Here is a 13,471-nt window from a genome sequence, read left to right as displayed (position 1 = left end):
GGTCAGTCTCAAATATCTTCCTCAGCAGTTTCTTAAACCATGAGGAACATATCCTTGTCCAACAAACAGTGGATATGAAGGAAGCCTGCTGGCCACTACTGTCCCCAGACTTGTTATTTTTTAAATCTCATTTCTCTTTAGGCAGGGCAAATCGCCAAGTCCACTGCCCCCACAGGAGAAAATCAAGGGGTGTGGTCATTTGAATAGGTTTGGCCACTATAGATTCATATAATGCTTGGCTATAGGCGGTGGCACTATTTTGAGGTGTGGCTTTGTGGGAGTAGGTGTGGTCTTGTTGGAGGAAGTGCATCACTGTGTGGGCGGGCTTTGATGTTTCCTATGCCTAAGCTCTGCCAAGTGTGGAATGAGAGTCTCCTCTGGGCTGCCTTCAGATCATGATGTTGAACTCCCAGCCTCCAGCACCATGTCTGCCTGGATGGACTGAGCCTCTGAGACTGTAAGCCAGCCACAATTAAATGTTTGCCTTTATAAGAGTTGCCTCCATCATGGTATCTCTTCATAGCAATGAGAACCCAAACTAAGACAAGGGACAAGTCCACAGCCCCCACATGATAGAATCAAGGGGGAAAATGTTTTCTATGAGAAATCCCTAACAGGACATCACAAAGGGCAGAGGCACCTACCATGGGTGCAAGTCTGGTCCAACTCCTGGAACCCATGTAAAGGTGGAAGGAGAGACTTACCTACACAGTGCTGCCTTTGAGCTCCACGTGTGCAGGGCCGCAGGCGTGCCCACACACACCATGCATATGTGTGTGCACACACAGCGTAGTAAATACATTTTTAAAATCCTCACTCTCTATGAGCTACTACACTACTCCAATGCCCTTTAATTTACTTCTTCAAGAAAAACAGTTATGTGCACTGGTGTGTTGCCTGCACATATGTCTGTGCACCGTGTGCGTGCAGTGCCACTGGAGACCAGACAGGGACATATCCCCCAAGGAATGATGTTACAGACTTATGAGCTGCCATTCCAGTGTTGAGAATGGAACCTGGGTCCTCTGGAAAAGCAGCCAATGCTAACTTGCTAAACCATCTCTGCAGTTCCTGAGGAATGGTTGGTGTCAGACAGGTCTGATCTGGGATCTTCTAGTAAGGCTCAGAAAACTCCTGAAGAAACTTCCATTGTTGATGGCTTCTGGAACTTATATAAAATAATTAGTACCAATCATATTTGTGGTTTATTTTATCTTATTTTATTTTATTGTATACAAGGTCTCACTATCTTACCCTGGCTAGCCTGGACCTCACTACGTAGAACAGGCTTGCCTCAAATTCATACCATCCTCTGCCTCCCAGATAGTGCTGAGATTAAAGTCTTGCCCCAGTATACCCCGCTGTAATGTTTCCCACCACTACCACCATTCTGAGACATGAAAAATTTCACAGGGTATTCTATTATACACTAAACTACCTACAAAGTACTCTAATCCAAAAGAAATTATCGAGGCAAAAAAAAAAAACGAAAACAAAAAAAAAGTGAGTTTACTTTACATGCAGGTGTATTTGGTTTCCTTTGTATATCTTCTTGAATTTCGAAGCACAAAGCAGCCTTTGTGTGAAAGTAAAATGTTTCAAATGTGGTTTTTTTTCTTGCTTTGAGATAATGGAAATGTCTTTCCCCTTTCCTGCTAGGATTTCTTTCTTTCTTTCTTTCTTTCTTTCTTTTTTTTTTTTTTTTTTTTTTTTTTGCCTTTGTTTTCTCGTCTTTGGTGAAGTCCATGTAAACATCCCTATCAAGGTTTGCAAGAGTGCTCTTATGTCAAGCTGTGATGATTTAGTTGATTTAGTGTCCCTGCCCTTGAGGTGAGAATCAGAAATGGCGGGCACTGGCTGTAGGAAACAGTCAGCGGTGTTCGCTTCATCTCCCTTTAGCTGTGAAGCAGTTTCCTTATCACTGTGGGTTAGTGCAGTGTGGGAAAAAGACACAATCTGTTTGACCTTGTTCAAGTGGGAGAGATGTAAAAGGAGCTAAATGAGGAAAAAACTAACATTTCTGCTTTGTATTTCTACAAAGTAATGTATGCTCCTCATAAGAAAATTTTTTTCAGGAGCCAGGCATGGTGGCGCATGACTTTAATTCCACCTCTGAGTTCGAGGCCAGCCAGTCTACAGAGTGAGTTCCTGAGCAGCCAAGGCTACACAGAGAAGCCCTGTCTCGACTCCCCAAGTTTCAACTCCCCAACCTTTCCAAGAAAAAGAAAAAAAAGATTAGGAAATTTAGGCAATGTAAAAAAAATTTTTTTTCTAGAAATTATTTGCATCTTTTTCCTCCTGGATGTAATAATCCCTAATATTTGGAATATGTATCTTGGACAAGTACGTGTATACCACCAGATGTTTAGAAATGGACATTATTAAGTGTCTGGATTTAACATATTTTTTAATAGGTCTGGAGTGGATGGCTGCTCAAAGGAGCACTTAGTGCTCCCGCAGAAGCCCTGGTCTCAGTTTCCAGACCCCACATGGTAGATCACACCTGCCTGTAACTCAAGTGCCAGGGGATCTGATGCCCTCTTCTGGCTTCCAAAGGCACTGCATACATGCAGTGCACATACATGTAGACAAAACAATTATAAGCATAACTTTAAATTTTTTAATGTTTTAAATTACGTGTGTGTGTGTGTGTGTGTGTGTGTGTGTGTGTGTGTGTGTGTTATGAATATATAGTGCCAGTGGAGGCAAGAAGAAGTCATCTACATCACAGGCAGTTGTGAGCTGTCATGTGGGTTCTGGGAATCAAATAGATCCTCAGGAAGAGCAGTCAGTGCTCTTGACTGCAGCCCTGCATCTGACAGTTTTGTCATAGTTACTCCTCTGCCATTGATATTTCTGAATTTTGATTTTTTTAACATTTTTATGAGTGTCTGAATTAAATTTTTTTAAAATAGGGCTAGAGAGGCTCCTCAGTGGTTATAAGCACTTGGTACTCCTGCACAGACCTGGGTTCAGATTGTATGTATGTATGTATGTATGTATGTATGTATATATGTATGTATGTATGTATGCCATGTGCATGCCTAGTGCCTGCAGAGGTTAGAAGGGGGAGTCAGGTTCCCAGAAACTATAGCAGTTGTGAGCCATCATGTGTGTGCTGAAAACTCAACTCATATGTTTTACATGCAAGAGCAACAAATGCTCTTAATCGCTGAGCCATTCTTCAGCCTCAATCTCGTTTTGTTTTGTTTTTTATCAAGACAGGGTTTTTCTGTACAACCTCCCTGGCTGTCCTGTCCCTTTGTCGATAAGACTAGCCTTGAACTCACAGAGTTCCACCAGCCTCTGCCTCCCGGATGCCAGGATCAAAGGCATGTGCCACCATGTCCAGCTTTCAAGCTGAATTTTTTTAAATAAAATATACTGTAGAGGTATTTTTATGTCAGTAAATAAAATCAATTAAAATTATTCAAATCACTCTTATTAATTTCTCTCAGGACAGAGCAGCACCATTGATTATATTATTATGAACATTTTTAAATACTTGAGTAAAAATGATGTTTTAACGAATAAAAATTCAAACGCTATTGAAGATGCATTATAGATATAGAAACAGATAAATCAAAATTTTGTTTTCTTCGACTCCTGGCCAATTTCCCACAAGTTTCACGAGGAATCTTTGTGGCAAGGCTGTTCTTGTGATTCTTATTCCATCTTCCAGTATCGTTTCTACCATTAGTAATATACCTGATTTTCCTTGATCTATCACCTTTAGAAATATCATGGGTGTGTTTTGAAACATGGGGAGTTGATTGTACTTTCCTTGACCCCTCCAGCTTCGTACTGGCTATGATTTGTTGATGTAGTTAATTGCTCTGATCCCTATTCCTACTGCTGCCTTTAGCTTCTCTCCCTGGCTAGCCCACTATCACAGACGAATTAATTAACTAGTTTCCCAATGCATCAGTATTTGTAGGTGTGGTAGTAATTTATGTTTCCAAGATTTACAATATCCTCGTAATGTTCTATGACTTCAACTAAGTCTTCATATCTTTGGGTTTGTAGCTCTGTGGCTATAGGTTACTGAAGAAGTAGAAAAATCAGTACACACTTTATCTTGTCGCTGGGTAAACAGCACTGTGATTTGATAGGAACTGGGGAAACAAATATAATTCACTTCATTGACACTCTGTTGCTTCTAAAAATCATCATGAAAGTGGTAAGCTCAAGCTAAGGACAGACCAGGGCTTTGTTGGTCTTGAATTTTGTAAAATTTAGGAGCTCTGCCAAGAGGAAAACATACAAAGTTACAAATGCTGTACCACAGGGCCCATCCTTTGGCCTTCAAGAAAGCTTGGATCAGTAAGGGAGCCAGACCCCCAGCTTTATTTCAGCTCCAAAATAGATCACCTTATTCCCTCGAAACTGGCTCTCACTGGCCCTGGAACTAGGACAGTTCACAAATCCGTGATCCTCCTGCCTCCACATCTATAACAGCACAGAGGTTATAGGTGCACATTCGGCCATGCCCAGCTCACTGCTCAAGCTCCCTTTGCTCTCATGGCAAGCTGTCTCTCCAGCCCCCAAGAGGCACATTAGCATAGATGTCAGGCTTGAAAGGGGGGTTCAAGGAAAGAGTAAAACATAGCTCAACATGGATATGAATTTTTTGAGGCAGACATACTTAGGTGTTATATTGATGGGTACTTACAGGATTTTGTTGGTTCTCCAGTTACATCTGTAAAGGTTGCCGACAAATCTTCCGCCTCTCAGCATTTCCCAAAGAGTGGAGCTTATAGCAAGGTTAAAAGTTAAAGAATGTTCTCCTGTAAACAAAGGTATATAGCAGATTTATAGGGAATGTGGGTCAGGTTGAGGAATGAACAGGAACGCCAGAAGCACAAGGCTGTACATCATTTTGGCACTAAGTAAGCACAGCTTATTCATTGTTCTTTAAAAGATGCCCTTGGAAAACACATTTCATTTCTCGGTGCAGTCTGGACTATCAAGAGAGTCTGACGCTTCTCAGCAGATAAAGCAGAGCAGACCTTGGAAGGAAGGGCCTGTTTACTCAAGCCTTACTTCTATGTCACCATGATTTTCCTGTCTTTCTATTTTGTCTCAGTCCTGTTGGCCATTAGACTGAAGTGGAAACTTCCAGTTTCTTTGGAAAGTCAGTTATGTCAAATGAGGGTTGGCTGGGGCATACAGGTGAAAGGATGTTTTGCTAAAGCAGACACAGGTGAAAGATGTCTTGCTATAGCAGGCATGTAAAAGGACACATGATGAAGGAATATAAATATGACCCCACAGACAGTGGGAGCCCAAACTTGGTTAACTCTGCTCCACCTCTATTTCTCGCTGACAACACATATGTATGGGCTCACCTTACATTGCATTGCTGAGCTCCACCTGTGGTGATTCCATAGAACTCCCCAAGGAACTTCTCATGAGCTTCCCGCAGGCTCTTCAGCTGCTACAGACCCTGGCTGGTTGATGAGCCTTAGGGCTTCTTCTGGATTGAGCTGCCTTTGCTGGTTCATGTGTGGTGTCTGCCAAGTGGACTGGACTGATTTGTATTTAGTGTCTGCTACTGAACTGAACTACTGATATCCTGACAATGAAGATTGGATTTGCCCCCAAAGGACTATTTCTAAACAGGTCTATTTTCCTCTGTTTCCTAATAACTTTTTTATTACCTCCTGTGGGTATTGGGCTAGAGGGGAGGTTGAATGCTTATCAAAGTAGGTTGGAAAAAAAATGCCTACACTAGATCCTCTCCTCTGTTCCCAGTGGATCCATCTACTGATGGCCCTATGGAGACTTAACCAAGATGAGTGATCACCCTAAATACTTTTATGCCCCCATTTCATCTCAATGGGGCCATTTCTTAGTGATTTTAGAGTCTTAGCTCTTGTGGGAGTTGATAGGTAGCTCTTAGTGTTTCAGAGGCTGCCACTGTAGGATTCTGGTCACTGGTCAGAAGGAAGGGGATTAAATCTTATCTCTGACCCCAGGTGGAGACATGACCGTCTGAACTGCCTACAAGGCCATAAGGCAGTTTTCTAGCAAGAAGCCTTCTGCTAAAGAACAGGGGCATATCACTGTCCCCTCCCTGAGAGTCGGTCCAAATGAGCCTGTCAATCATCTGTACAAGAAAATGCCTCTGAGGAAAAGCTGTCTCTTTTAGAAAGTTTAGAAATATTACAAAGCCTACATAAAATACAGGAAGGTCAGCACGGTGTCCCTTAGGTCATTTTCTACTCTTACCCTGTGAGTGTGCCCGGTGGCAGTGGTCCCCTTGGCTACTCTATTCTTGTGCTTTGAGTGCGTGGTATGGTCCCCTTGGCTCTTGCTCTACTCTGGGTCCTCAAGAGCGCTTCACTTTCCTGTGTAATGAGCTCGAATTGTCTTCTGTTCTCTGCTTTGTGTGTTCATCTGAATTCTTTCCCCAGTGCTCACAAAGCCTGGAGCTCCACAGTGAGATCCAGCGACAGGGAAAGCGAGCGTTTTCCTTTCTCTTCTTTCTTCGTAAAAATGTTCCCAACGTTTTAAGATTTCATCTATTTCCTTGGGTGTACACATTGACACACAAATACAATGAATGGGGCATGTATGGAGGTCGGAAGGCAGCATTAAAGATCTGATTTTCTTCTACTACATAGATTCTAGGGCTCAAACCTGGGTTATCGGGCTTAGTAGGAAATATTTTTACATGCTGGCCCACTTCACTGGCCCTAAAATAATCTTTATTGACCGTTTTTGTGCCTTTTATCTTTTTCTGTAAATTATTCATGCTTTGTTCATTTTTGTTTGTTTGTGTTTCCTATAGTGTTCACCTCAATGAATAAATGTTCTTGTTTACCCAATGAAGAACTCTTATGTAAGACTAGGCACAGTCATACGCGCAGATCCAAAAAAGAAAAAAGAAAAGAATTGAAAGACTTTACATTTTGGCATCAGAGGTACAGATTCAAGAAAAGCTAATAGAAATAAAAGACTTTACATGGAATCCTGTGGAACAAAATAATTCCTTTTGGAAAAAGGGACATTTTCCCAGGTTTGGTGCACACGCCTGTAATCTCAGCAGTCAGGATGCTGAGGTTGAAGAATCCTGAGTTCAAATTAAGCCTAAACTAGAGAGTAGTACCTAAGTCATTCTGGGCAACTTAATCTGACCCTGCCTTAAGAGGGGAAAAATAGTTTCAGCCCCAATACAACATCTGAGTATGAAATCTGGGAAGGGTATAAAAGACTTAACAAAGGAAAGGAGCCCAACCATATTTTTATTTATCCTTTCAATATTAGATAATTCCAATATTATTTAAATTATATTGGCTTTAAAATATAGAAATCAGAACCACCATCTCCCTGCCGGGTCCAGCCAACAACTCAAAGCAAGAGAGAGACATGGTAGCCCCAGCTAAGGGCGAGAACCTGTCCCTGATGGTGCACAGACCTGGAGACATTCACCTGGAGAACTACCCAATCCCTGAGCTGGGCCCAAATGATGTGTTACTAAAGATGAGGCTCGGATGTTCACTACTGGGAGCATGGCCCAATTGGGGATTTGGGTGTGAAAAAGCCAGTGGTGCTTGGACATGAAGCTGCTGGAACAGTCACAATAGTAGGAGCATCGGTGAAACTTCTAAAGCCAAGGAATCGGGTTGCCATGGAGCCTGGCGTTCCCTAGAGAAATAAATAAATACTGAAACATCAGCAGATACAGTCTGACACCATCCATCTTCTTCCGTGCCACACCCCCGGATGATGGGAACCTCCGCCTCTTCTACAAGCACAGTGCTGACTTCTGCTACAAGCTTCCTGACGGTGTCACCTTCAAAGAGGGGGCCCTGATTGAACCTCTCTCTGTGGGGATCTATGCCTGCCGTCGAAGTTCAGTTTCCCTGGGGAACAAGGTCCTTGTGTGTGGAGCTGGGCCAGTCGGGATAGTCACTTTGCTTGTGGTCAAAGCAATGGGAACTGCTCAACTAGTCGCTGCTCAAGATTGACCTATCTGCTTCTCGGTTGACCAAAGCCAAGGAACTTGGAGCAGACTTTACCATCCAGATTGCCAAAGAGACCTCTCAGGAAACTGCCAGTGAGGTGGGAAGACTGCTGGGGAAGCAAGCCAGAGGTCACCACTGAATGCACAGGAGCGGAGTCCTCCATCCTGACGGACATCTATGCCACTCCCTCTGGGTGGGACCTTGGCGATTGTGGGAATGGGTTCCGACTGATGTTTACCCCTAGAGCTGTGCCTACCTGCAGGCAGAAGACTGTATATATAATAAATAAATATTCTTAATTAGACATTAAATAATATGCTAGCCATCAACTGTGTTATCTATCATCATCTTTTAAGCCTTTTAATGAATAAAAAAGCACAAAATTAAAATAGTTTATTCGTTGGAAGAGCAAAGATAAATTTTTCATGGTGATCATACAGGACTCAAGAGATTTAGTAAAATATCATGAGGAATAATAAACAAATGAGGAAAACAATACACCACAATAAGAACCATCAAAGGTGAAGCCATGCCTGACAGAGACCAGCTAGGCTAGCCACAGACCCCAGCTCTCTCTGTTCCCCCAGACTCAGTCCCTAACTGCAACAGAACACCAGCTGCAGGCTCTAGCGCATCTCCTGTGATCCCCACAAAGCACTCCCTCCTAACCTCCCTTTCCTGATTCAACAATGCACCTCAGCCTCCACCAGCAGGCATGCCCTGTGAACACACCCTGTGAGCAAGGCAGTAACACAGGCAAAACACGGCCATCAAACTCTGAAAACTCAGAAAGGCAAAAGTGGTATTGTTTACTTATAAGTGGATATTAGCTGCTAAGTAAACAGTCTGTAGACTCAGCGTTTAGGTAAATAGGAAAGATCTGGGGAGGAATGTATGGATCTCCCTAGGAAGAGGAAATAGGCTTTATGGGACTGGGGGCAGGGGAGGACGGAAGCACAGAGTTCAGGAGGGATAGCTGGAATGGGGGAGGGGCTCTGGGGGTTTACATAGTACAGTGGAAACTTTCTGGAATGGGAAATATAGTCTCAACTGCTGTGGTTCTTCCTTCTTCCCAGGGTCATTAGCCCCTGGCCAGTGAGGACGAAGGAGGCAGAGTGGATAAGCGGGCTTCTGAAGGCCCGTGAGTACAACAGAGGTGACAACACTGTGGGGATCAGCTTCGGGGAGACAGGTCAACTATTCAAGATGAATCACAGCTTATACAGTTTTGGGGAAGTGGATAGAAATATCCAGGGTGGGTAAAGGTGGGCAAAGGGCTGAAGGCTGAGGTACTGAGATACCTCACCAGCATGGGACACATCCCAGGAATCTCAGATGCTTGCTGAGCTGGTTCCCTATCAGGAGAAGGAAGCTGAACCTGTAATCTCACCAAGGCTGTGAGGTTCTGAGTTCCCCAGACAAGGTCAGACAAGGTCAGAGAAGGAGAAGCTCTGCTGGTAAAGGGAGTCCGCCATTTTGCACCAAGCTCAAAGCGTATATTTTTACAAAGCTTTAACAAATGGGTTCACTTGGATTTTTTTTTAGCTTCTTTTCCAGAGACTAAAAACTCACTTCCGCTTTAACTCTCTCAGTCGCTTACAGAGGAAATTCCAACTAGAGCCCATTCCTTTCTCTCTTCCTAGACATCTGGAGGCAGAAGCCCAAGGACAAAATGTAGAAAGGAAAAACTGTGTCAGCGCTGGCGGAATCTGGGGAATTTTTCATCAAGCCGCTGCAAACACTGACCAAAACTGAGATGGCACCGAGACCGGAAGGAAAGCATTAACCATGGCCACACCACTCCATAACACTCCTCCATTCTGCTTAAAGAATGGCAGGCCCTGAAACTAACGTACGGTGCTTCTCTGAGCTTCTGACTCCCAGTGACTCCAGAAAATGGCTGACACGAGAGATGATTATAAATCACTTGACAAGCTGATGAGACAGGCTGACTCCATGACAAGCTTGATTGGCAGTTCATGAGATTAGGCCCAGAAACCCGGGGTCAGGCAGCTAGTCACAAACTGCCCCACCACCTGGCCTGAAGCTAGGACAATGGGTCAGCAGTTTCCAGCCAGCTCCCATACCCTGTCCTTAGAGATAGAGTAAGATAAAGTTCATCTATCCCAGAATGCTAATGTGTTTTAAATCAAGCCTCTGAGCCCACTTGGTTGTCTCTTATGTTAGTGATGGGAGACCTCAGCATCACAGACTTCTGCAGAATAAAACACTCTTAGGGTGTACATACTGCTTGAGTCTGGGGTGTCATTCTTCAGCAAATCATGGACATGTTAACTCACCACATACTTCATACTACGCCCAGCAACTGCCAACCATGGGCCAGGAAAGGAAACTTAGCGGCTGCCTCTCCTCTCCCTTCCCCTTTCCTGCCCCAAAGCTACTCTAGCCTGCAAGCAGCCAATGGATGGATGGATACACTCTGTGGTTCCTCTTTGGAGACCCCTTCATGGGTCTTTTCCTTAGTAAATACAGCCCATGTTGCTGTTGAGTCTCTCTCTCTCTCTTTTTTTTCTCCTGTCCTTCCTTCTCTCAGACCTGACAGAATCAAGAACACTAATAGAAGACAAGAAAGGGGGGTCGGTCTCCAACTGCAGAATGTTAACAAACAGGGTCTGGGAATCCCAAACTGGGAGCTCTTGGACGTTTGAAAAGTTAGCGGGCTTTGAAGTGATGTTTGTGATGGCGGTGGAGGAGAGAAGATGCCAGGGTGGTAATTCCACCTGGGACAGAGGCATTAGGACTGGCAGAGGGAACGGCCTGGGAAGGGAATTGTGGGGAGAGGGTGGTTTGTGGATCGAGTCACAGAATCCCTGTGCACAGCTCCATATTAAGTGGCACCGCGGAGTAAGACTGCAGGGGGCTGATAAAGAGATAAGCCAGATTCTGTTTAATAATTACTACAATAGACATACTTTTAAAATATAGACAAAGACCATAGACATAGATTTAAAATAAATAAATGAATGGTAATACCTTCCCAAGCATAGCTTACACATGCAATCTGTGATGTTGTATCCATCCTTATTCTTCTGACTTGGAAGGTAAGTGCTTCCATGGTACACCAACTCCTCTACTGACTCAAGCTACTATACCAAAAGCTTGTTCCCTAAGGCACTTTGTGCCATAATGACCTCACGTTAGCTGATCATTTATTGCATACTCAGAACATGGCTGTGTATGCAAAGGCTGATTGGTTAGAACGTCACTGCCTGGAGATGTTGCATTGTTGCAGGTCCAGAGCCTGATTACAATCCATCGTGGGCTATCTTTTTAACCCCCTAGGTAGCCATTCTTTGTTGTTTACCTCTGCGTCATAACTAACATCCTGTATCTAACAGATTTAAAATAAATAAATAAATAAATAATCAAACAACCTTTTGGACTTGCTAACAAATTCCACTGAAAAGGGTTCAGATACTCTCAGATAGTGTCTAAGGCATATAACAGTTCCGTTGGGAATTGGTTCTAATGATTTGGTTTAATCAGGAATCTGTGTCTCCAAATGCTGAAGGTCCTTGTCCCCAACTGGTTTTTGACTGATCAATAAAGATGCCAGTGGCTAATGGCTGGGCAAAGGGAGATGGGCAGGACTGTTAGATTTGCACAGACTAGGAACTAGGCAAGAGGAGACAGAGAATTGCCTTGACTCAGGGGAGAAGAATGGAATGTAGGAGCTGCATTAGAGAGCACCAATTGGTCATGTAAAAATGGCTGACATACCCACCAGTGTGTTTGAAAAGTATATTGATTCATAACTTTTTTTTGTTTAGTTCCTGAAAAAAATTCATGAAAGTGCTTCTATGTTGAAATATAGAATTTCCAGTGATTTAAACCTGTGTTCCCAGAACATATTTGGCTCCTTAATGAAGTGTTTCTTATCCACATTGAGGTGAGAGCTGTTTTTCATTCAATCATTCAATAACTCATTAATTTAAGAAGATCATGTTGCTGTGGCCTGTGTTAGGAGGCAGAACACAAGAATAATTTGGATGCTCAAGTAGCTCACTGCTACAAAGGCAAGACCACACACACATGCAAATGGGGCAAGATCACACATACGTACAAATTGGTGAACTGTGTGAGCAAAGTGGTGGGTTCTAAAGTGAGTGTTCACTGTCAGTAGATCCCAGGGAAACCTGAAGATGAAAAGAAGCCAAAGTTCAGCCAGCAGGTATGAAGTACGCAATGAAGGCAAAGCCAGAGAAGATAAGAAAAGGAAGGAGGGAAGCGCTGTGGAAACAGTGTTGGCAAAGGCCAGAGTCTGGGCAAAGAGGAAGTGCTTCCAAAGCCCTGGGAGAGAAAGAACAAAGCAGGCCCCTCACTGGACCCACAAGCCAGTTTCAATTTCTTTCCCAAGGCATAGAGAAATTTTGTCCAGAGACTGTGTGTGAGCTAGGCATCTTTTAACAGTGTGGCTTATAATTACACCATTGTCTCTAGTCATTGTTAGGTAGCCTCCCAGAAAACCCAGTTACCCCATGCTAATGTATAACTCCTTTGTTTTCTGTAAAATAGCCAGCTCTGGTCTAAAAAAAGAGTTCCATGCCTCTATTCAAGTGGAATGAATACCCCTCTCTGGCTGAATAAGAGAAAATCTCGGGCTTTAATGATCTGAGGACCTTTCTTGGATGCACATAGCCAGAGCACCATGTAACCTCAGCCCTTCTACAGCACGGAAAAAGAAGGCTTGCCCAGCGACTGAAGAATGAGCCAAGGCCTTGCCATCCCTGGGCTGCCAGAGAAGAGGAGAAGCCTGAGTGAGCACGGTTAGAAGGAGCAGGGGGAGGGGGGGCTTCTGAGGCAGGGTAGAAAAGAGAAAGGAGATTATGGGAACATGGAAAAGGGAGAGAAGCTCCTTCCCCCACAGTTGGTTGAAGCCTCCCCAGCTGAAGAACAAGAATTCCAGCAACTGACATGCACTAGAAAGACTGGACTCAGAATCTTGCTTCTCAGGTTTGTGTTAAAATAATGCAAAGGCTTAAGACCTCAGGGAGCACCTCACTCCTTCCCCAGACATTTCCTAAGACTCTTTTGACATTAACTTGGCTTTTAGCAAATATGTCCTACCTTCCTGGGATAGTTTTAGTTTATTCATTGCAATCCTGCTAGGAACTGCCCTACACCCTCGTTTAGGTTCTTTAGTGACCTTTTGAAAATAATAGCTTCAACCCTCCCCCCAAAAAATCCTGTCTATGCAAGAAGCACCATTCTCTCAAAAGGGAAAAAACATAATTCATTCTGTGACCAAATATGAGCAATCATGACCGGGGACACATATTTTGGTTAGCCCGAACTCTGTGTTCCCAAGGGATAACTGTTTCATGAAGTTTTTAATAGTAAAAGAACAAAAAACTCTTTAAATATATCGGTGGGTACAGTGGTAAGTAGTTTTCAGAGGGGAAACCTCTGCTACAGGCCTCGGGTGTTAGCTGGTGACATTCTTGGCTTTTGACTGGCAGAAACTAGGGATGTATTAGAGC

At 43.6% G+C, this 13,471-nt stretch overlaps 1 pseudogene across 1 annotated transcript; it reads left to right on the top strand.

The window, feature by feature from the left end:
• The first annotated feature begins 7,371 nt into the window (after positions 1 to 7,371).
• LOC308428045 (sorbitol dehydrogenase-like) lies at positions 7,372 to 8,201 on the top strand (annotated as a pseudogene). Its single transcript has one exon. The product of its transcript is annotated as a sorbitol dehydrogenase-like (transcript).
• The last annotated feature ends 5,270 nt before the right edge of the window (positions 8,202 to 13,471 follow it).

This window comes from Micromys minutus (genome assembly GCF_963924665.1).
Source record: "Micromys minutus genome assembly, chromosome: 12".
In the NCBI taxonomy this organism is placed as follows: domain Eukaryota; kingdom Metazoa; phylum Chordata; class Mammalia; order Rodentia; family Muridae; genus Micromys; species Micromys minutus.
The sequence above is the reverse complement of the archived record's forward strand: the minus strand, read 5'-3'. Positions and strand labels throughout refer to the sequence as shown.